We start from the raw sequence: 25,537 nt of genomic DNA, 5'->3' as shown, positions 1-25,537 counted from the left end.
ACTGTAAATAAAAGAATTAATGAATTTCAATGTAATGAATGATAAATTACTAATAATTTTTAATGGGAATTTCTTCTCTATGAGAAGGTAAAGAACCTCAGAGAGCATACAGAAATTTACCTAGTATATGGGCAGGGTAACTCTCTTTATTCAGGGCAAAATAGCCCATACGTGACTGACCCTTCAATTCTTTATACTTGACCCTCACCCAGTAGCTACATGCCCTGATGATTGTCTTGGCCTACTGGTCAAAAGTAGCTTATCTACCCAACTCTGTCCTTTGTCAATCTGTTCTTATTAGTTAGTGCCAGAGTTTCTGTTTCCTTATTGATTTTTGATGGTGGGAACTGCACGCATATACAGTCTACAAGGAGCAGCAAGAACACTGATTTGGCCAAACCTGAGGTTTTATTTTAGGAAGCCATGGGAAATAAGCCTGGATAGATACTCCCAGATGTAAAAAATAAGATGTTAGTATAGGGAGAGAACTTAGAAATTCACTCGCCAGAGTTTCCCAGAGTGGCTTCTACATACTATCATGGGGGTGTGAGGAGGATTTCATTGTACACACAACAAGCATTTATTTGTATTTAATTATGTACATATATACATATTAGAAAAAAAATCTATTTACATATCAATCCCATGATGTGTCTCACATGGCAAGACTTAGAGAAAAGACAAATGAGTAACTTGAATGGAACAGATTCATCAATTTAAAAGAAATAAACATTTAAAAAGTAATAATATAAGTGAAAGCCTGCAGGGCCAGTATTGTGAGTGATACCAGAATGGGGGAAGCTGGGGAACTGATGAGCTAGTTCAACACTTCCTCGTGTCACAGAACAAGGAAACAAGACTCAGGGAAGCAAAATAACACACCCCAGGTCAAACTGGAATGCCAACATGAAGATCAGCTGGCACTGACTATTCTACATGATTTCAATTTATTTCATTAAAAATGTTTTTGTTGTTATGAAAAGAAAATATTAAAATGTAGTTGTAACTCCAAGGACCACTTGAGGGTAGAGAGGAAAGGTAGAAAAGAAAGAAGGGGAACCCAACCCCGATCACCATAGCTCCCTGCTGTACCTGCTTCAGAAGTCTTGGAAAATGCCAACTTTGGAAACTCTCCCTAGAAAACATTCTGAAATGATCAGTTAGTTATTCCACACTGTCCTCCGTGTTCCACTTCATCACACTTGAAATTTTTCTGGCTGCAATTTTTGCTGCAGTGGCAAACATGATGATGGTGTCAAACCTAACATTTCCTAAATTTTTGCAGAAATGCTGAGAAGACTTTCATAAGGGCCTATTGTCAATTATCTGGGAAAAGAGAAGTTTTCAGACATTAGAAACCAGAACTAAGTGAGGTTAGGCTCTGGGTTTTAATGAGAAGGATTCAAATTAGAATGTTGGCTATTTCCTACTTGCTAAAAATAGCCTGGGAGCCTGCTTCCTTCCCTTGCTCTTCACTTTCAGTGTCTGCTCACGCTGAAGGTGGAGGAGGGCTGGAAAAGGTTCCTTGGGATCCAACACCAAGGCTGTTTGTTCATATAAATGAAACAGTTTTGATCTGCTTCCTCATGTACCAGTAGACATACTACCTTCAGACTCCTGTCACATTCACACTTGAGGGAGCTTGAAGGTGATAAGGCATGTGCAAACATCACACCCTGTTGATTTCATCTCTTAAATCTCTCCTTTCATCACTGGCACCAATTTAGGCCAAGCCTCTATCACTTCTTACCTGAGATACAGCAAAGCCCTCCTTCCTGCTCATCCCACCTTGAATCTGCCTTCCCTACCCATCCCCAATCACACTATACCTAGAACATTTTCCAATACAAATCTCACCATATCCCACCACAACCACCATCACTACTACCATCAATTAAAATTCTTCAATAAACCAGACATGGTAGCACACACTTATAATTTCAGCTACTCAGGAGGCTGAGGCAGGAGGATCAAGAGTTCAAAGACAGCCTGAGCAACTAAGAGAGACTCTGGCTCAAAAGAAAAAGGGGTAAGGATGCAGCTCTGTGTAGAACACTTGCTTAGCATGTGTGAGGTCCTAGATTCAATCCCCAGTTCTGGAAAAACAAAACAAAAATAACCTCAATAGCTTGTATTATGAAGATTCAAATGCTTGCAGCTCTGCAACCAATGACCTTTCTGATCTGTGCCCTAGAGCTTTTCCAGCCTTCCCTCAGCCCTGGGCTCTCCCTTCTCCAGCCCTGATCCTTATCCCAGTGCCTTCTGCTCAGCATGCCCAGCCCTCCTTAGGACCTCAGCTCATACTCCGCCCTCCCTTCCTTTCTCTACTTCACTCATCATTCAGATTTCATTCCAGTCATCACCTCGTCAAGAGAGCTTTTCCTGGTGCTGCAGACAAGGGCAAATTCTCTCTCATGTTGGCTCTCAAGTCCCAGTGGACTTCTTTACAACACATATCTCAGTTCTATGTGCACATTTATTTAATGATTAATTGACTGATAGGACTACACCTCCAGATGGTAGCTCCATGAGAGCAGGAACCATGTCTGTTTACTCATCATTGTATCCTCAGCATCCAATACCCTGCCTGGTACATATGACCATTCAGTGTTTGTGGAAGGAAATGACATCATCTCCTGATTTGGTGGGAACCTAAGCCTCCCTTTTCTTTAGAGAAACTTTTCAGAGAGAGAGAGAGAGACAGAGAGAGAGAGAGAGAGAGAGAGAGAGAGAGAGAGAGAGAGAGAGAGAGAGAGAGGAGGAGGAGGAAGGAAGGAAGGAAGGAAGGAAGACAAACTTTACCTCACCTAAATACAGTGATTCCTCTACCTGGCCCCATGAATTCTCTCATTTCCCATCCTTTACAGTCCTTGCCTTAGTCCTTTTGATGGGAAATGTCTGTACATAATAAACTGGGGGTAATTTCTCTGAAATCTTGGAAATATATTAGTATTATGCTTTTTAGAATAAACTTATCTGTCTTCTGCCTGATGTTCTGGGACCAGGTCACCTCAATAAAGCTCCACCTTGCTGCTCTAATTTCTTTATCCAAATGGAACATTCAAATGATATACCAGTAAGTATCATTTTCCTCATTAAGATAGAAGACATACTCTTGAGCATCTCAATCCAGATGAAGTCTTGGGTGGTCACTTGTACCATGGAGGAGATTTAAAGACAAAGGGCAGAGGAGAGAATTAATGATATTAAAGGTAGAGACTTAAAGGTTTCTAACATGAAGCATTAGGAAATCTGAGGGTGAAAAGGCAAGGTGAGAAAAGCAACAGGACCTCTCAAGCAAAGAAAGGTCAAGGAAAGAGGATATGGAGAGTGAGAAGTCCTTTTCACCCAGTCTTCTCACATCACAGGGACAGGGACCAGTCCTTTGGTCGGAGTAGGGGTAAGGGAGACCTGTGCCCCACATCCCCAGCCAGCACCCCAGCCACTTTCCTGAGGGACAGCCGTCAGCATCTGGTGCTGTGGAAATCCAGCCCAGCCTGTGATGAATGAGCTATTATTGGCACATTCTTGAATTTTATCAAAAGTTTTAAAACAGTGATTACTGACAGGATACACAGAAGTCCAAGAAAAGTACATAAACACTGGGAAATTTATTTATCTGCCTGCTCTGTGACAGCTGGGCCAGCTTCCACATGCCAAACATTTTGGGGCAGGGTCAGATCAAGGCTTCACGTAGTTGCCAGCAGGGAGCTACTATTTTGGAGGCACAGGTCATGGGAAAGGCATACAGCTAATAGTTGGCTTCTATGCCTACCCCCATAACTTCTCTTTAGTCTTATGTATCACAATCAACAGTCCCATCAAATTTGAGGAAGTCCTTTAAAATCTTTGTTTAAAGACCCGAATATGGTGCTGCCACACAAGCCCACAAGATAAATGATCTCACCTTACAAAAGAGATGGCAAGTGAGGTCAACCCACTCCTGCCTCTTGTAGAAGGAACAAAAAGGAAAATGTTTAAATACTCTGTGATGTTCTATTTAAGTATATAGTTTTGATTTCTGATTTGGATTGGTTTCAGTGATTCTATGTCCTATCAAAAGCTGTAGCTGGAAAAAAAAGAAAGAAAGAAAGAAACAGAAAGCCCCACGTCAATGCACTAGAAAATGTAAGTTCAAATTTCCAGAGAACAAAGGCTCAAGTCTCAGACTGTTCATCTGGGAAACTTTTCCTTGCTAAGTGAATGAATGGAAAAGCTTGTGTCATATGGCCAATGGATGTTCATGGAGCTTGATTGTTTCTCATTCATCTTTTATCTATGGGTGGAAAAAGAAATTGATCAAGGGCAAAGAGTGATTTAAGGATTTTTAGGGAATACCAGAAGGCAATCACAGATGAGGATCTAGTGCTGGGACTCTGATTTTCAAACTTTAACCCTTGAGATTGCAATTTTCGTGGCCCAGGAATCTGCATTTTCAGCAAGCATTTCATATAATTACAGAGTAGCCTCAGGAAATGTAACTAAAAATCACAGTAAAAAAAAAAATTGACAAAGGAGTCCAACATGTACTATTACTCTTAAAAGTCCAGGGGTAAAAGGCAAATATCAGGTGAAGTGTATACCCAAGAAAAATTCTGGAAATCATTAGAAACTTGAGTTCCATTCAAACATCAAACAACTCCAAGGTTAGCTTAGCAATGATAGAAAACAGCTGCAAAGTAGCAAGTAAGGCACCAAGTATTGGTTGTAAAGTGAGAGGAAACCTCACTCTAACTGGTTCAAGCAAAAATTGTCAAGAATCTCTATGTCCATGTAAATGGAAGGCAGAGTGGTGGAGCGGCCTCCAAAGGATGCAAGGGCTCAATTTACACTCAAGCTCTCTGTCTTTGCCTCTTGAGCATCGTATTTCCACTGTCTTGTGGAGAAGATATCTTTCTGAGTCTCCATATTTGTTTCCAAGTCTATATATAAGAGAACTCCTTTTTCCTGTTTATTTTTTTAATTCATGATTACCTCAGATAAAGCTACCTTAGGTAACATGATCATTTTTTAAATAGACTCTATGGCAAGGAATTAAAATATACTATTTCTGTGGTCAGGTCACTTTTTCACCTTCAGTCTTAGGGGGAAGGGAAAAGGAAAATCAACTCCCATTTATTGAAAGTATATGGAAAAGTGGGAATTACTATCCTAAGAAAAAAAATCAAGATAACTTTTCAGGAAAAGAGGAAATAGATGTTGGCTAGCAGAAGGTACAGTTGACCATTATATAGGATGAAAAATATTCTTGTTTATGTAATGACATAAAAATGTTACTATCAGTTAATATTCACTTATTTTAATAAGCACGGAGTGCCATATTTATGTATGAACATTATATTATTGAAATATTCTGTTTCATTGTTATAAAAATAGCAGATAATCATTGATTATAATCAGTGGATTAAAATCTGCAAGAGGACAGAATCTGTGTTCATTTTATTTGTCCACACTCCAAAGAGGGATACACAAAGACAATAATAGAATTTCCATTTATTTTTCTTACCAAAATTTTTGTAAGATAAAAGGATGCTTTATCGATATTTAGTATATGGATGTGTGGATTAGCAATAACAGTCTCACTATGCTCTGAAGTCACACCACCATGGTAATGGCAACAAGGGGTCTCAAGAGAGAAGGGTATAAACTCTGCTTGCTAATTTGTTCTTTCTGCTCTTGGCCTCCCTGCCTCTACTCTCCCTTCCTCCCACTGGGCACCATTCAAACTCCACCTGCTGTATTACTTGTCTGGTATAACTCAGGTATAACTTCCTTCATTCGACTAGAGATCTGCCTTTCTGACCCCAGAAAACTGAATGTCAGTAGTGAAATCTACTACTCTTCTCATGATCTTTATCTAGAGCCACATTAATAAGGGACCCATTTTTTAAGTCATCCGACTAAGATTTATGAAACACTATGTGCCAAGCACCAAACCAGAAAGAGGGAGATAAGAAAACTCGTAAGGGAAGAGAACATCTTGTCCTCAAGTAGCTCAGCTAGTCAGGAAAAGAAGTCATGTAACCAGAAATGTGGCTGCCAGGTCCAGAGGGGAGGATGGCACTAACATGGGCTTGCTTCCAAAGGCATTCCCCTTCTGCACTTTTAACTCCTGCTGTTAGACAGGCAGGGCCAGGACTTCCTACCTTTCTAGACTCTAGAGTTCCTGTCAACAAAGCATTGAGCTTAACCCTGCCAAGCCCAAACCAATGTTATCAAGGGCAAAATAGTTTATACATTCAATTTATTTCCTTTGCTATAATATGACCCATAAACCATACCTATTCTATTTCTCTACCTGTATCAACTTTGCCAGAAATTGGAGTTCTGAGAATTTTCTTCTCTTGACTGTCCCAAGGAAGGAAACTTTCCTCCAAATTATATGCTCTCAAACAGCTTTTCACCTCTCTAAGTGTAGGGGACAGGGGAAGGGGACGTTACCAGAACCTCTGCAGTGAGTCCTGGTCTCCTGTGAGCCACGGCAGCACACGGCGAATTACAGGAAAGGTAGAAAAATGAGACCGAGAAGAAGCTGAGCTTTGGGTCTGATCAGTGCTGCTCTGGGCAGCAAAGACAAAGCCCCCAGCTTACCACACCTTGTATTCAGTACATCGGGAGAAACAAATGTAACAGATGACTTGCAGAGAGTTCAATAGTTCACATTGGGATAAACAAGGTGTAACGGAAGGCTTGCAGAGAGTTCAGTACATCTCCGGCAAACAAGATGTTAATCAGTCCAAGAACAATGAGGAACTGAGCAGATGTTTGTTCTCCCGGGATGTTTCTTGTCCTGGAGAATCACAGCATCACTGGATCACTGAAGTCTCAGTTGTGACCGGAGGCCAAACTGGAGTTATTCTGTAGCTGGGCTGTAGGCAAGAGAACTAGGCTAACCAAATGATTTTTCCCTAGAATTATGTAGCATTGCTCCCAACATCTAAGGAATACACCTCAGAAGAAAACTATTGTGTGTCAGCATTTAGACTTTCAAAACCTATACTGAGGAAATGAAATTCCCTGTGACACTCCAGGGCCTCTTTGAGGTACCCAGGTCTCCACATCGAACAGAAACAAAAGGATTTGCTTTTGCTTTAAGTCATATAAGATTTTTATGTTACTCTAGTTACTATAAAAATAGTGATTTACCAAAAGAATCTTTTATACTTTTTGCCTACAAAGTGAATAGAGCAATTCACGTTTTTCCACAGCTTGCCATGTTCCACAGTTGAATTGCTTATGTGTTTTCTTACTGCAAGTAACAGAAGATTCAACTCTAAATGACTTAAATAATAAAGGGATTTGATCTACCACGGAGCAGGACACCCTGAAACAGGTTGTGTTTTTCAGTTTATCCACAAAGTTATCACAACCAGATTCTTTCTCCAGGCTCTTTACTCCTGAGAACCTGGAACCTCAACTCAGGTGTGGCAGCGTGGTGGAAAGCCAGCTGCAGCTACCTCAAACATCATAGCTTTTCACGTCTCACCCAAAGGCTGGAATTTCATCTTATTCACCTTAGAGAACAAAAGTGTTGTTGCTGTTGTTGTTGTTGTTGTTTTTAGAAGCCCTAGAGAAGACTTTTCTCATGGTTCCTTGGCCAGAATTATATTGTGCATCCATGTCTAAACCAACCTAGCATGGAAACTGGAATTTCAATCCAAAATTGTACAAAATTATATTTCTATTAGAGAGGAGGAATTGCCATTGGGTGGCAATCAGCAGCTTTTGTGACCAAGATCAACCAAAGGACACAGGTAGAAATACGGAGAGATATAAAGTATGATTAAAAATACAATGAATGTTTAAAATTTTTTTTAAGTTTATTACAGTAAAAGACACATTGCCCTTAATCTCCCTCAAAATGCTCCCTCTGCCTTCCAAAACACTATCATATTGTCCTTGCTACTTTCTGAAGCAGTTCTGAATATCCTTTGTCATGAATGTCACTAGTTGCTGTTGTAGCTGCCTCAATGTCCTGAATTGATTGAAAGCATTTATCTTTCACGGTCATTTTAACTTTGAGGAAGAGCCAGAAGTCACACAGTGTCAGATCTGGTGAATATGTAGTAAGGACACTGTAAGATTTTATGAGCCTGGCTTTCCATTGGCTGGCCCTTGGGACCAGTAGTCACCATACTTTTAGCACACCTTGTAAAGACACTCACCAAAGAAGACTTCCAGAACTGCCTCAAAGTGGCAGTTCCTCAAAGTGCCTCAAAGTGGTGGGACCAATGGGATAATTGTGTTCAAAGCTAGAGGGGGGTGTTTTGAGGGAGATTAATGACAACCTGTCTTTTATTATAATAATTGTTTTGAAATTTAAACATTTACTGTAAGGTTTAATCATATGTCATATTAACCAGAGGAAGCAGCTTTGAGGGAGTCATATAATTTTCATCTAATGATTAGCCTGGATTTCTACCCCTGGATCCACCCCTCTGCCATCTGAACTGACTGTATTGTCTCTAAAAGGTCTAGTTAAAAAACATATACATTAATTGGGGGGAAAATACCAATAGGTGGCCCATGTCCATTGATATTAGACAAAGATTTAGTGATCACATTATTAATAAAAGATGTCATATTGAAATAACAACATAAATAATTGTGTTTAACACTTATCCCGTGCTTACTATGTGTCATCACTGTGTAAAATGCTTTATATTAAAATGCAATTAAGGATTTATAGATCACCAAGATGAAAACTGAGGCTAAGAGAAACCAAGTACCTTCCAAAATTTAAACTATTGGCTTGTGGAAGACCCAAGACTTGAATTCAAGGCAAAGTCCATATTCTTAACAAAGGTGTTGGCCCCTGAATTGATTGGGAGAAGCCACGAGTTTAGAACTATATGGGCCATGGGGGTGACTCAAATCACTTTCTTCAATTTTACTTCCTCTGAGAAACATGTATTGTGCAGACAATACAGGTGGATAAAGAGCCATTAAGAGCTTACATATCTAAGGGAGTATGGACAATGAAGGATACCTAAATAAGAACATGGTGAGCTTAGTTAATCAACAATTAAGAGTGGGACAAGGTATAGGAAAGTGGAGAAGGGGTAGGTACAGTGCCAGATTGGAATACTGTATTACAGGAATCAGGAGAGGAGCTGTTTCCAGAGGAAGGAATGGCCAAGAGTGTTTGATGTCACAGGGAGGTCAAGAAATACAGCTGTCCCTGGGTATCTGCAGAGAACTGGGTTCCAAGATCTCCATGGATACCAAAATCCACCGATGCTCCAATCCCATACATTAAGAAGGAATAGTATCTGCATATAATCTATACATATCCTTCCATATATTTTAAATCATCTCTGGATTATTTATAATACTAACAAAATGCTATATAAATGCCATGCAAATATGTAAGGGCTATGTAAATGATTGTTATATTGTGTTGTTTAAGAGAAAATGACAAAGAAACAGGTTTGTACATGTTCAGCACAGGTGCAACTTTTTTCCAAATATATTTTTATCTCCATTTGGTTGAATCTATGTGTGAAGAACTCATGCGTGCAAAGAACTGACTATATTTACACACTGTGGTAAGGTTAAAAATCAATGGTGGGGAGACAATGACAGGTGTTCAACAATGTTTAGTTAGAGTGGGAAAGTAATCAATGTATATATGGCAGAGAAATTTGCAAAAGGAATTCTGTTTACAAAAGTATTCACTGAAATTGGTGAAATACTGATGACATACCAGGGAAGGGAAAGTACCTCTAATGAAGACTTTTCTTGGCAAAAGCCACACAAGAGCCAAGTACAAATTAGCTTTTGAATGGATAGATTGTGGCTAGCTTGTACATTTTTATTTTTGTTTATCTGTATTTCTTATTTTTTCTAGAATTTTTTTGAGACAAAGTCTCGCTATGTAGTTCAGGCTGGCCTTAAACTCACAGGTAGACCAATATGGCCTCAAATTCGCGGCAATTCTGCTGCCTCAGCCTCCTCAGTGCTGGGATTTCAGGCATGTGCCACCAAGCCTGGGTCTGTAAATATTTTTAAAGATCACTTTTTAAAAGCCTAGGGTGGGGAGCAAGTGTGCTACATTAACAAGGACTTGGAAAGTTAGCCTAAGGGCTATCACCAGCATATGGACTTTGCCACAGCAGCAACACTTAAAGGAAATTAGATTTTTAAAAGAATATTGGAGTCATTCTTTGCTTTAGAAGAGAATTCATCACAGGATGAATGCTTCTAATGCATTTGAAATATGTCCTAAGCTAATAAATTGCATCTACATAGTCTAGGAGCACCTCAGGTACCCACAATCCCTTGCCAAGTCCATAGGACACCATGTCCTACAAGTGCTAAGGGCTTCAGACTAGGCTAAATATATTTCTACCAGATTTCACTAAACACCAGCAACCATTTGAAAGAGTAATTTCTATCAACCTTCAAAAATAGTAGAGCGGTGGTTACTAGAGACTGGGAGGGGATATGGGAAGCTATTAGTCAGAGAGTACAAATTTTCAGCTATACATGAAGATTAAGTTCTTGAGATGTATTTACACCATAATTATTACAGTTAATAATAATGTATACTTGAAAATTGCTAAGAACATAGATCTTAAATATTCTCATCACAAAAAAGAAAACATGAGATGATGGACTTTAATTAATTAGCTTGATTAAATAATTTTACAATTTTACAATGTATACATATATCAAAACATCATGCTGTACCCCTCCCAAAAAAAGAAGAAATAAAATAAAGAAGGAAAAGAGATCTGTTCAATGATAAAATAAAAATAAATCCTTTAAAGAGCTAAAGCCTTTATATTGCTAAGCCCCTAGTTATTCCTTCAAGAAAAAAAATTTTTAAATGAGCATTACTCATTTCAAAGGAGACCCCTAGTGGTAAATATTCTTTTACAAAGCCTAACAATAGGTGGACGGGACCCACAGCAGGTGTCACTCTGTTTCACAGCTGTCTTTTTTTGGAGTCCCAGCCCAACTGGGCATTTGGCAGTGTATCTGATTTAAACTTAAATAAGTCAATGAGTAAGTTTTATAACCTCCATAGTACAGAGGAAGAAATTGAAGCTTTGAGAGATTAAGCAATTTACTAAGGCCACATATCTTCTAAGTAGAGCTGAAACTCAAACCTAATTCTTTCTTATTCCACAACCCATACTTCACTAATTCTGTCTTGCTGGCAGATAGCCAAGAGTGTTCATTCATTCATTCATTAACAAATAAGTATTGAACACCTACAATGTGCAGCACAGTAGAGATACATTCTTTGAACTTCATGAATTTTGGTCGCTGGGTGGGGTAACATGAAAGCAATAAATTTATGTATATAATTATGAACATGTACTTATAAATAATAAGTATAACGAGGGAGAAGGGTAGGATGGTCAGCAAAAGAACAGTAGCAAGCTTACCTATGCCAACATAACTTTTCACGGGTATGAAGGACGGAGATTCTTCCTGATTGGCACCACTACTGAGAGACAGATGAAGCAGTAAGCCTATCAGGTGCTAAGTTATAATAAAAGTAAGATCAGACCATTTTTTGCTACACATACTGAGAAAGAAAATTGTTCCTGAACTGAGGTGGAACTATGTCGTTTGATCTGATTAGCTGCGTCTTTGGAGAAGTAATTACCATTCATGATAAATTGCACAAGCTATCTGATAGACTTCAATGAGCTCAAGGTCTTTCTAGGAAATTTTCTGTGCCAGATCTTCAGCTAGCCTGCTCTCCTGCTCACCCTTCTCTGCCCTCTGGGCCATGGAAGCTGCCAGTGTAGGCTGCAACCATGGGCCCCCTGGCCTTCCAGCTTGACCTAGTTTTGACCAGTGAGAGACACCAAGAAAGAAGCTGGAGAGCAAAGCACAGGAGAGCAGTGTTGTGTAGTTATCCCATGGTTCTCTCCCTGCAGAGATGCTGATGGACATACCCTTCCACTGCAGGCTGGGATCCTGAGAGAAATTACTTTCCACGCTGCTTCCTTTCCCCCCTTTTTTGGGTCCCAGCACCAGTGCCCTTCCCTTGCTCCTTCAGATTTAGGAGTAGGAATGGCTCCCCCGTGGCTGGCTCTGAGGGGTGCATTATTCCTTGTTAGATTCCCAAACTCTGCACATACCCTAATAGATAGTCTCTTTGGTCAATTGTCTTCACATTCCCCATTTAGAGTGACCCATTTCCTTTCATTGAAACGTTAATTTAACGTTCTGATTAAATTTAACAGCTGATTGTCAAACTTTGGAAGTTGCTTATCAACCTTGGACCAGTCCCCTGGAGTGTCTAATGATCTTTATCTAAAGTCTAGTAGGGATTTATCTAACCACCTTTTATTTTCCTAAAACCAAATAACTTGTATTAACTAAAGAATGTTTAAGTGAGTTTGTTCATGAGCCTCTCCCCTGGCAGCAAGTTTGAAATATATTTTTGATATATGCTGACAATTAATTTGCTTAAGAAATTGCTTTAATGATACAAACACACACAAAAAATCACACATCCTATTCTACAAACTCAATGAAGCCCAAGATTCCTGCTTTTTTCAGGTACTAGTATAGAATCTTTCATGAGTAGTTCATTCAAAGCAAATGTGTTAATATGCTTGCAACAAAATTCCACTGCCGAGCCAAAGTGGGATCATGAAAGTCCCATAGTCAGCACATGAGTGCAGGGCAAGCTTGGAATCAAAATCTGAAGGAGAGGTATTGGCCCTGATGGATCTTTCCAGTCAGCCTTCTTTATCCACAGGTATTTATGGTGACTGAAATGCAGTTGCAAATATACCAAAAAATGATGATTCTTTTTTAGATATCAAGAAACCAATTCTCAAATTCCTGTAACAAAGCGGTTTAATAAAATAACACAAGCATCCCAAGTTTATCAATTAAGTAAGAAAACTTACATGTCTGCTTAATTACAACAGATGCCTGTATTCACAAGCACAGACACATGTAGGTAGGATGAAATACCATTACAGTAATCACCACATTAACTCACCAGGTTGCACAAGTACATGTAACATCTGATACATGCAGGTTTCCACTGGGCTGCCAGGGGCTGGTGGCACAGAAGGCAGAGATGGTACTGCATAGCACCCTCCCCTACAAGCACTCTTGGTCACTTCTGCAGTCTGCACTCAAGCACCTGCAATTGAGTCATGAAAAATATTATTAAAATTTCCATATTGCTAAAATCACATAATAATGGTAAACAGCTACAATCTTGTGGGGCTGTATTAATAGCTGTCCAGGGCACATGCAGCCTATGGACCATGGGTTGGACACATCTGACATAAAACATACTATCATCATATTATACTATTCCTATAAGACAAAACTACACATAAAACATTATTATAAAGTCACCACAAAATCCTTTTGTATTATAGAAACAATTTTACTCTCGTAAATCCCTAATAATCCATTGTTTTACACAGCTGCATTAATCTCTAAGGAAGAATTCATTATTTATTAAAGTCTATATTTTCATTGTCATCTCACCGGCATGCTATTCCTTTTAAATTTACCATGTCCTTTTGCTGGGATGACAGTTTAGTTTGCCAATCAGAGCCCACACCCTTGAAAGTGCACAGTTTGAAATACCCAAGTTTTACTGTGACATTTCCTCTTCATTGACACAACCTGTATTTAAAACTACCTCATACAAAAGAAACCATTCTTGAATTCTGACTCAAGTGAAGTGGGAGGGAATGGGCGGAACCCACTCTGTCAATCTCAGCTTATTGATTATTAAGCAGATCATTGAGCATAATTCTGAGGCTGACTTGAGAAGCCTGGAAAGGAATATTTAAGGTGATTGTAAGAAGGCTATATTGATCTGGCTAAAAAATATTGGCAATTATCCAGTTTTTAAAGCAAGGATTTTTTTCTTTTTGAGGTCAGGGGTTTAAGCTAAGGCCTCACCACTAAACTACACCTTCAGCCCCGACGTGAATGTTTTTGTATAAGGCCTACGTATTGGTGGTCCATACCTTGAAGATGTTAGACAGAATGAGACTTCTCAGGCATTGAATCAGCTCCCAGTAGGTTTCCTTTCTAAGGTGAGCCTGACTCATTACAATCAAAAGGCTGCCCTTAGCTTTTGCTATGAAGAAATTGCATCATATTGTTTGAAAAAGAAGGGTAATTAAAGACATTTGTTAAGGTGAACACCACAGAGACTCTACCTTGAAATGATGCATATTGTAAGATTCATGTGTAGTATAGTCATGTGAAAGATATTTCAAAGAACATGCTATTGTAGTAAAATCTCTACTTTGTAAGAAGTGTAAAAATAAAATTTTACGACATTCTGCATACAAGTTAGGAAATCTATTAACTTATTTGAACCAAATCAGCTAGAAAATGTTTTAAAAGAAGAAAGAGGAAACCCGTGGTGATTTGTCTAAGTAGATTGAAAAGGAAGAAAAGCAAGACAAAGAGGTGCTGGGAAGGAACTGGAAAAGACAGTCTATGGAGTGGATATCCACATGAAGAGTTAGACCTGAACTTGATAAGAATGCCCACAGAGTGCCCAGAGATCATTTCAGGGTGGTTGTTGTTGTTATTGTTGTTGTTGTTTAAATGGCTATAAGCTATTTCATGCTTCCCACATCTAATGTGGAGTCTTTGCTTCTAGCCCTTGACTGTGGGTGGGCCTGTGACTGCTTCAACCATCACCATCCCCATATTACTGTGTGTGTGTGTGTGTGTGTGTGTGTGGCTGAGGATTGAACCCAGGTCCTTCACACTGAGCTGCATTCCCAGCCCTCTTTTTAAAATTTTAAATATTTTTTTGAGACAGGTTCTCGCTAAGTCACTAAATTATCTAGGCTGGACTAAAACTTGTGATTCTCTTGCCTCTGCCTCCCAAGTATTTAGAATTACAGGTGTGCACCACCATACATAGGCCCATGTCCCTTCTGAACCTGGGCTGGAAATGGTCATCTAATGTCCACCTGGTTTTGCCGGAATGTTTGTTGTAGGAAAGCCAGGTGCCATGTAAGAAATTGAACAACTCGGAAGCAGCTTACATGACCATCAATAGACACATTAAGAAAATGTGGTATATATTCAGAATGGATTATAGCTCAGACATAAAGAAAGATAAATTTGAATCATTCATAAGAAAATAGATAAATCAGACATAGAAGATAAATATCTTATGGTTACTCTTTCTTATGAGAAACCCAAAGAAAGTATCAATAATTTAGGACAAAATAAAAGATACAGAATAGGAAACAGGGAGATAGACTTTGTGGAGATGGGACGGGGATCTGGAAATGAGGTGAGATGGGAAGGAAGAAAGAAGTGGAAGTAAAAATGATCAAGATGTAATATGTATACGATGACTATATTTATCATGTATTGCAAACATATGCTAACAAAAAAGAAAGAAAAACATTTAAAAAATCAAACATCTCTAAGACCACATTGCCTGGAAGGCCAACTGTAGTTACTCTTTGTCAGTAGCTCCATCCAGACTCCTGGTTAGAAGCCTGCATCAGCTGCCAGCCCTGGCATGAGCTATCTGTGTACTTTCTCCTGTCAAACCTTCAGATACTATACAGCCTCAGTAGGCATTTAAATACTACAATATAAGAGGCACCTAGTAAGAAATACCAAGCTGAACTCTTCCCAAATTTCTGGCACTGGGATAATTTGTCTTGGATCAATGACCACCAAAGTAAAGACTGATTCATTGCCCTAGATGAGACCTGGGTCAGAATGCTACAAACTGCAATATACTGGCAACTCTATTAAACAATCTTTAAAAACAAGACTGTAAAGTTGTTGGCAGGTTCCGGCAAACTGTGTTAACAACTTAAGACAGTGGAGCCTTCTTTTCTTTTCAGAGCCAGAAATGTGCCCTGCCCCCTCAGAGATTCAAATAAACTGAGTTACCCCTTAGCTCTGGAGCCCATTTCCTCACATCTTATTTTAGCAGAAGTCTCATTGAGTAATAAAACATTTTCTCAAAACCTATAGCGGATTTGAGATGTAAAGAAAAACATTTTAACCAAAAAAGTATTATGCAGTTTTTAATTCAGGGCTGAATTGAATCCTCCTTAATTGTTCCTGAGATAAATAATTTTCACTAATAACAGTTTTACTCTTAAAGGTTTCACTAGCTCTGAATCAAATTCTGTTGTGACTCATGTGGTGTGTGGGTAGCAGCTGAAGACTTTCTAGAAGGGTAAGTTACTATAGGGAAAAGATCCCCAATGATTTCGAAAAATACATGGTAGCAGTTATAAAACATCCATGTACAATGTGCAGGCAGCCCTGGAATTAACTGCAGAGGACTGGCAGCAGGTACATGGTTAGAAATGGAATAAACTGGAAAATAACCTTTTTAAAGAGTCAGAGCAGAGGTCTGCATTCATGGTAAACATCTGACAATTGTCCTAACAAGAAGGCAGGCGGCATAGAATTATGAGGGCTTGGTAGAAACAGGTTCTAGTGTAGCCTCTAACCAGAGTCTCTGGCTCCCACCTGCTCCCTTTTCCTGTCTCTCTTCTCAAGTGATGTGTGAGCACAACAAATTATCTTAGGGCCATAAAATCAGCCTGATACTACAGACAGCAGTTCTCCATGCAGACTTCTCCTTGCTGATCAGATCAACCCAACATGAATCAAGCTGACCAAACCCTTCCTCAGAGTAGAAACCTGGCAAAACTACAACATAGTAAATTTTTCATTGCTCTCTTAATCTTCCTTTTTACACTTCACATTCACAGTAGTGTGCTACCCCAAAGCTCACCCTGCTAACTGTCCCCTTTCTGACCAGGTAAGTGTAGGTGTCCTTTTGAAGGGACAGTTTCCTTACTGGGACATTTTCCAGTTCTCCTTCCCCACCCATCCCCTCTGGGAAAAAGCCTCAGGCACCATGTCTTAGTATTTAAGAATATCCACAATTGAAATTGCAAGCTTTTTTTCATTTTATTTTATTCTTTAATTTACATATAATGCTCATATATGTTCATGGGATACAGTGTGATATTTTGATACTTGTATAGAATGTGTAATGATCAAATCAGGATAATTGGCATTTTCATCTCCTTATACATTGATCACTTCTTTGTGTTGGGAGCCTTCCAACTCTACACCGCCAGTTCTCTATAAAACAGTTAATCATTGTAAACTCTAGTCATTCCACTGTGCTGTAGAACATTAGAACTTACCCCTTCTAAGTGTATTTTCATACCCATGATCCAACATCCCTCTCCTCCTATATCACCACACTTCCTAACATTCTAATCACTACTTCGATATCAACTATCTTAACTTTCACATGTGAATGAGAACATATAGTATTGTCTTTCTGTGTCTGGCTTATTTTACTTAACATAGTATCTTCCAGTTCCACCCACATTGCGAAAAATGACAGGATTTCACTCTTTTGTGTGGCCAAAATTCCATGTGTACATGTAGCATATTTTCTTAATTCATTTGTCCCTTGATACCAAAGATAGTTCCATATCATAGTCATTGTGAATAACTCAAAAATAAACATGGGAGTGAAGGCATCTCTTCCATGTACTGATTTCATTTCCTTCCAATATACACCCAATATTGGGATTACCAGATCATATGGTGCTTCTGTTTTCAATTTTTGAGAAACTGCCATACTATTCTCCGTAATGGTTGTATTAATTTACATTCCCACCAAAAGTGTATGAGTCCTCCTTTCTCTACATCCTCAACAGCATTTATTTTCTTTTTTATTATAGCTATTGTAACTGATACGTCATTGTTTTGATTTGCATTTCCCTGATGATGAGTGATGTTGAGTATCTTTCCTACCCTTGCTGGACATTTTCATGTCTTCTTTTGAGAAATGTCTATTCCAATTATTTGCCTATATTTTGAACAAAATAAGCAGATTGTTTCCTGTTGTTGTTTTGCTTGGTGGGCTTGCTTTGCTGTCAAGTTTTTAAATTCCTTATATATTCTGGATATTAATCTTTTATTGGATGAATAGTTGTCAAATATTTTTCCTATTCCATAGGTTATCTCTTCACTTCTATTGGCTCTTTCCTTTGCTGTGCTTTTGATATTCCATTTGTCCATTTTTGCTTTTGTTGCCTTGCTTTTGGGGTCTCATCCAAAAAAATCATTGCCCATAAAAATGTCTTAAAGTTTTTCCTCTTTTTTTAGTAGTCTCATAGTTTCAGCCTTACATTTAGGCTTTTGATCCACTTTAAGCTGATTTTTTTGTACAGAGTGATGCTAGGGATCCAGTTTCAATCTTCTACATATGGATGTTGTTTTCACAGCACCATTTATTAAAAAGAATGTTCTTCCTCCAGTGTATGTTTTTGGCATCTTTGTCAAAGATCTATTGTCTATAGATGCATGGATTTTCTGGGCTATTTTGTTCCATCGGTCTATGGATAAATTTTTATTACAGTAACATACTGTTTTAATTAGTATGGTTTTATAACATGTTTTGAGATTATTATTATGCTTCCTCTTTTGTCCTTATTGTTTGAGATTCTTTTGACTATTTAGGATTTTTGTGGTTCCATATGTAAGGAATGCTTTTTTCTATTTCTCATTGGTGTATGGACAGGACTGCATTGAATATATAAACTACTTTGGGTAGTATGAACATTTTAATAATATTAGGCTTTCTAGTCCATTAACTTGGGGGGGGGGGTCTTTCCATGTTTTAGTGCCCTGTTTCATTAGTGTTTTGTAATTTCCACTGTAGAAATCTTTTACCTCCTTAAATTTATTCCTAGATATTTAATGTGTTTTATAGATTTTGCAAATGGTATTGCTTTCTTGATTTCTTTCTCAGAAAGTCCAACCAATCTTTATAGCAACATTTTTTACTCCGTTCTTCTCCAGACAAATGCAGATGTTGTTTCTTCTTCTGTTGTTGTTGGTTACCATATCCTTTCCCACAAATTTGCCTTTACCTATGCCTGACCTAATGCAGAATGTCCTTCCTTATGTTTTAGACATAACCAAGTGCACCTGTATTTCAGAATTCTGATCAAATCTATGTCTTCTCCTCTCCCCTGTGCCCCAGTGATCCTGTCCTTGTCTGAATTTTCTCATTCATTTGGCCCTTAACATGTACTATGTTATAATGTTATATACTTGCTTACACTTTTGTTTTTCATTGGAAGGCCATGACAATATTGTGCCTTGATTATTTTCAATGCTCAATCCTCAGCTTTTATTAGATGACAATAATGCTGTAGTCAAAAGATAGTCTACATGCAAAGCTCATGACTTGGTTCTCTTCCCAGTAAGATAATGCAGTTAAGTGTTTTATTGTTGTTGTTTTCAACAATGCAATAACTTTTAAGAATGATTCTAAGGATATATATTTTCCCAGCAGCCAAATGAAGAAGACATATTGAGGCAGCTCAGCTAACCCTTTTAGACCAAAGTAAGTACTCATGAGCCTTCTGTTCCCATCATAGCCAATGTGTCCCTATAATGAGGACAGAAACCTGTGCACATCTTCAAACCCCCTTGACCACTTCCTCTTAAATGGAGCCCTACCTCTGCCAAATCACTCCTTCACTTTCAGACTTAGATGAAACAGTCCATTGTGGAGCAAAGGAGCTGGCCCTTCTGCATAGCTGTTGAGGGTCTGGCTGGTGCAACCTGGAAGGGAAGAGAATTTGCTTTCTCTGGGGTGAACCCTGAGCAGGAGGAACAGGAAATGGGAAATGAGTGAGACAGATATTTTCTCCCTCTTCATTTGTACCTCTTGCCACTCCAGGATGTGGTTTCTCCTTGCAACCCTCCTGGCAGATGTCCTGCATGCTGAATGAACAAACCTACTGTGTCTCTGATCGCTTTGTAGCTCACTGTGAAACAGCTACCAAGGTGGCATACACTGCATCACATCACTTTCATCTTCCTTGTTTCATTTCTTTTTTTTTCTTTTACTCTCCCTGCTTTGAGCTTGTATCTCCCCAAAAGAAAGTCAGCAACTTAATCCTTGCTTCAGGATCTATTCAAAACAGTTCCCTTTACTAATCATCATACTTTATTATTGAGACTTGGAGTTCCACTTCACAGAATGGAGTACAAATAACAACTTTCCTATAGTCTCTCTACATTCATTACTTGAGCTCTCATCTGCTCACTTCATAGAAAGTCTTCCTTTTTTCTGGAATCTTCCTCAATGTCTTATTAACATACAGAAAGCCAGACCTGGGCATTCTCATATCACTAATGGAATCAGGACAACCTCTTGACAATGGAGAACTTCATAACAAATACAAGAAGTTGATGTTGTTGGCTAGTGGGGCACACAACTACCTAAACTATATTTCTCAGCATCTTTTGCTTCTAGGTAACCACATGATGACATTCTATCCAATAGAGTAGAGGTATCATAAGTCACACTTCCAACCCTTGCTTTGAAAATATATATCCAGGCCTTTCCTTCCTCCTTTTAGCTGAGATGGAGAGAAACTAGAGCAGCTCTCTTGTCCTGAGACTGGTGACACAAGTTGAGAGTAACAGCTGCTCAAGATTCCCTGGACACCTTACCTCTACAATGTTACATAACAATACCATAAACTTCCATCTTGCTAAAGACATTTTATGGGAGAAGGGTCCTCTTTAATTATAGCAACATAATCTGTTCCCTATTTTAAATAACATATATCCAATCCTAATTGCTCTGGAACTATGCTGTTACCAAAATGACAAATTCCTCTGGGGGCCATGTCACAGCTTTTTCTACTGGTGCTACAGTTCTTTGTCACCATCAGCAGAAACATCAGCCTTCTGAAGACATGTTCTATGCCATTCACAAAGCTCCTATTTTCGGTCATTAAGCAAAATAGGAAGAAACCAGTCCTCAGGGGAAGACTCTGCTGGTTACTCATTGTCTACCCAATGGTCATTCTCCTTTTCTCCTTGCAAATGGAAACTTGATTTTGTAATGGAGTAGCTTTTACCATTACCACCCACCCCAGTATAGATTTTGCCCAAAGCTATTTAAAAAAAAAAACCCTCTTTTCCCCAGCTTCCTTATAATTTGTCTCATGGTGACTTCCAGGAAGGTTTCAATTTCCCACCTTGTCACTTCCTTCTGCTTAAATGAATGGAAGGAGAGCATAGCATCCTGGAGTGAACAGCTATTTTTCCATCATGATACTTAGGATGGCAGAGCAGGATAGAAAGATCCTGAAACAGCCAGGGATTTAGCTCAATGGTTCCGCCACCTGCCTTGCAAGCACAAAGTCTCGAGTTTGATCCCTGGGATCCCTGGTACCAAAAAAAAAAAAAAGAAAGATCCTGAAACATTGAGGTTACTGCATTAGCCTTAGACAGCCTCTCCAGCCAGCTTGTTGTATGAGAAAAAAAAAATCCCAATGTGGTTAAATTTCCATGGTCAGGATTCTACTACTTGAAGGAAAAACAGTCTCTAATCAATAGGCTCCTCCGAAAGCCCTAGCGGTTTTTTTTCTTCAAATAATTGTCAAAATATACCTACCACATATGCCTGTAATTCTAGCACTCTGAGAGGCTGAGGCATGAGCCTCACAAGCTCCAGCCCAGCCTGGGCAACATAGCAACTTATCAAGACCCTGTCTCAAAATGCGCACTCGGATATAGCCAGCAAGCTTAAGTCATACTTAAGTTATTTTCCTCCAAAAAATGAACAAAATGAAAGACCTACCTTTCAAATATGCAGTACACTGAAATTACTTGTTTATTGCCTGCATTTCCTCTCATCCATGATTGCAGGAATCATGTTGGCTTTGTTGTCTGCTTTATCCTCTGTGCCTAACATACTGCCTGGCCTATGCCTCCAAACACAAGTACCTTGGGTAGTAGGACTACTAAATCAAGGAACTCAAACACATTGTTATCTACTTATGTGAATTACTCATTATTGGGATGCAACTCATTTATACATTTATTCATTCAACTAGTACTAGTCGATTGCCCACTCTGCTATAAACATAGTGAAATTAATTAAAGATCCTGTCATGAGTAAGACAAAGCCACTATCCACAAAGAGCTTATATCTTCTAATGGGAGAGACAAGCAAAACCTAAATGGAAGGAGTTTCAGAAAGTGGTATGATGGGAAACGGAGCTACTTTACTAAGAGTGTTCAGGGAAGGCAATATTTAACCATGATTCACTGCCACTCCATGAACATGGCTTAAACCTGAATCATTTCAATCTAAAACTGCCCAAGTCCTGGAAAATTATTATTCTGTAATGACTAGCAAGGGATGATCCTGCAGTTTCCCTTGTTTGAATTTAGGATCACATGCATTTCTGAAGAAAACAGAGAAAGGAGGGGAGGAAGGAATTTAATCCCACTATTAAGCAGCCTTCCTCTTCTAAGGCCAAAAAGAGACATTCATGTGGGTTAACAAGGAGGCCAAAGGACAGGGTCTTCTCTAAAAGTAGACAGCACTGGAAAGAATTGCTTAATACATCATAAGAATCGCCTTCTTCTATGTTCAAAAGAATGTTCTGTATTTAATTTTGTAGCCCTTGTTTATATTTCAAACTCTCCAACAGCCTCAATCACTGTTATTTCTCCAATTCCCTCTGGGTTCTTTGATCTTATTGCTGAGCTGAGCCCCTGGAAAATCCTAGGAGAACCACTAAGACCCCACGTTCTCTGCCCTCTCTCCACCATGGAGCTCCAAAATCACAGTGAGCTGCCCCCTTTAGAATTGGCTCTCATAAGAACTGATGTGAAGAATACTTTTAATTTCTAACATCCAGAGACAGCTAGAATACCACCTACCTCAGGCATTCTAGAAATTAATATCATATGTCCTTATATCTTGAGTGAGCTTGGCAACTTCATGAAGAAAAAAATTTAAACTTGATTATGTTAGTGGAATAGAAATGTTTGGGTTTTGTTTGCTTTTTTTTTTCTTTAGTGTTGGTTAAACAATAATTTGTCTACAATTTAAACACTCATCTCTTTCGTGGTTGTTTATTTTGTAGTACGAGGGATTGAATTCAGGGTCTTCATACTGAGCTACAGCCTCAGGCCTTTTTGAACTTGTTGTTTTGAGACAGGTTCTTCCTAAGTCACTAAGTTGCCCAGGCTGTACTCAACCTTGTGATTCTCCCACCTCAGTCTCCCCGAGTGCTGGAATCCCTTCTTTCAATAGGCGAGTCTGAAGAGACAGGCCCAGGGAGTCAGGAGGGATGGGTGGAAGACGTAGGGGCCCAGGTGAGGGGTATATTGAGAGGGTGACTATATAGATAGTATTTACATTAACCATGCTATCATTCACACAGGGTGGGGACAGTGGAGGTCAAGACAGGTTGAGGCAACAGAGCCCAACAGGATGCAAAAGTGAAGGTGGGTCTTGGGTGCTGACCCCGAACTAGATCCACACGGAGAGTGAGGCCCCACGCACTGGTGTTCCTAGTCCTGGCCTTGGAAAATTCAGTTCCATCACAAATTCAGTTGTCAGTTCTCTTAATCATGACAAATGGGCATGCAAGAGGTGGAAAGCAGGATTGGTGAAGAGTGGGCAGATTTACCACTCAAAAGGAATGGCCCTCATTGTCCTGGCTGAGAACAAACTGTGCCTCGGTTTAGCAGAGATACAACCATTTTTTGCAAAGCAAGAAAAGATGCTGGTTACATTTTTGGTTACAAGAAACTCAGCCTGCCCTCCTTGCCGTCTCCTGCCTGTTCATGCTCTTCTCTCTGCTCCACACCCTGCCAAGCACCTGACTAAAATAATGAGCAGAAGACTGAGGCATGGCTCAGTGGGGCGGGGTCACTTGCCTAGTGTGCTCCAAGCCCTGGGTTTGATCCCCAGCATGGAAAAAAAAAAAAGTCAAGTATAAGTCACAAAATGAACCAGAGTGGAGAAGATAGGTCTGAAGGTTACAGTGAGAGCAGGATTCTCATAACAGTGAAGACTCCAATAAAGGAGTCAAAGTTGTGACCAAAGATCTGAGCAGACTAGAAAAAGCCTCTGTTCTAGTTACTTTTTCTCTTGTTGCTGAAACAAAATACCCAACACTCAAAGTTAAAGGGGAGAGGGTTTATTTAGCTCATGGTTTGCAGAGGTTTTAGTCCATAATCGGCTGGCTTCAAGGCAGGGGGGCATCGCAGAGGAGAAACAGTTCCTGGTGGCCAGAAGGGAGCAAGAGCAACAAAGGAACCTTAACAGCGTCTTTCTGCCCCTTTTATCTTACCCACACTACCAGGATTAGGGCGCTGCCAAATCAATCAGTGTACTTTTTAGTAATCACACACCCTTAATTGAAGTATCACTCACTCCAGATCAAGCCACCTCTGAAAAAGCCACCTATGACAAGAGGCTTTGGGGGGACATCTAGACCCAAATTATAACAGCTTCCCTATGACTTACCCTTGTATCCCACCTGTGAACTCTGAGATTTCAGATGTGCTCTGCTTTTTTCTTGGCCTTAGCATAAGGGCTGGTATTTCTCCTGCTGGCCTGTCACCTCCTAAAGGACAAAGGTCACCTCTCCTCTTCCCTGAAGACACAGTAGGTCCTTACACAGAGTAGGGACTGCTGTGTAAGATCCAAGGGCACTTTGAATAGAGAGACTCGATGCAAGGACACTGGAGTGGGTGAAAGCCAGAATTCTACACAGGCAAGGCCACGAGGTGGGTTGAGCCCAGGAAGAGGGTACTATCCCACTGGAGCTATAGGAGCAGCTTATGTAGGCAACCGGTTGGAGGCAGCTAGGGTTCCTTGCTCTCTGTGGATTGGCTAATTTGAAAATTTTGGCTAGCTTCAGAGCATGCACAGAGGCTGTCCCTAATTGCCTGGTACCTGGCCTAAGGACAGTGGCGGGCAACTTTTAGAGTTTCCAGTGATACCAACAGACTACTGAGGTACTCGTGCCATAAGTTGACCACCACTGCTTTAGGGGGACTAGGGTGAGTGTAGAGTGGCCTGGAGTCTGAGATGAGGATAAGGAAGAGGTTGGTGGTGAGGACAGCTCAGAAAAGTAAAACTGGTGGTCATCTAGCTGGGCCTCAAAACTGGGTCAAGACAGAGTTTACAACAAAATCTGCCTTACAAGCACTTCGTTACTATTTGCTGAGTTACAGCACTGAGTTGTAAAACCTGAGATTCCTTTAAGGGGAGGCTTGACATGGAAGTGCTCCAGAGAGAGGGATGCCCCTCTAATCTCAGCCACCCTGGAAAGGAAGGGCCGGGCCAGGAGTCCAGCACCAGAGAAGCTTTGGGAGGTGCCACTAACACCAGACTCGAGGTTTTGTTCTTTTGTCCAAGACCAAGTTTGGCCTAAGGAAGAGCAATTTAAAGGAAATAACTGGTGGATAGAGTGATAAGCAAGTCCACAGAATAAGTTCTGTCGTAGGTGCTTGGGAAGACAGAGCAAGATGAACCAAGAAGCAAAAGTCCTTCTTCTTAAAAGCATACAAACTTTCTGTTTCTTTCACTGACTCCCTTAAACCTGTTAAAATGTTCTAATGAGGAGGGTGTGGCCACGTGACTGGGGAATTGGGCGTGATCTGCCAAGTGCAGAGACCTGTTAACCACGACCAGAGCAGCGGCTCCCAAGCCCTGCGCCTGACACCAATC

At 39.8% G+C, this 25,537-nt stretch overlaps 1 long non-coding RNA gene across 2 annotated transcripts; it reads right to left on the bottom strand.

The window, feature by feature from the left end:
• Window positions 1-574: 574 nt before the first annotated feature.
• On the bottom strand, window positions 575-25,520 carry LOC110346326 (uncharacterized). 2 transcript variants are annotated; one of them, XR_002390288.2, is made up of 4 exons: window positions 24,329-25,520; window positions 12,977-13,123; window positions 11,397-11,458; window positions 575-6,869 (listed from the first exon to the last, which is right to left on the bottom strand). It is a non-coding gene; the product is annotated as an uncharacterized LOC110346326 (long non-coding RNA). The 2 variants fall into 2 exon arrangements; XR_002390289.2 differs by having other exon boundaries at window positions 11,397-11,455.
• Window positions 25,521-25,537: the final 17 nt, after the last annotated feature.

The sequence above is a fragment of the Heterocephalus glaber genome, unplaced genomic scaffold, assembly GCF_053883595.1.
Source record: "Heterocephalus glaber isolate CG9 unplaced genomic scaffold, H.glaber_assembly_v1.0 deba00001608, whole genome shotgun sequence".
NCBI lineage: Eukaryota > Metazoa > Chordata > Mammalia > Rodentia > Bathyergidae > Heterocephalus > Heterocephalus glaber.
This window is presented reverse-complemented; position numbering and strand designations above follow the sequence as displayed.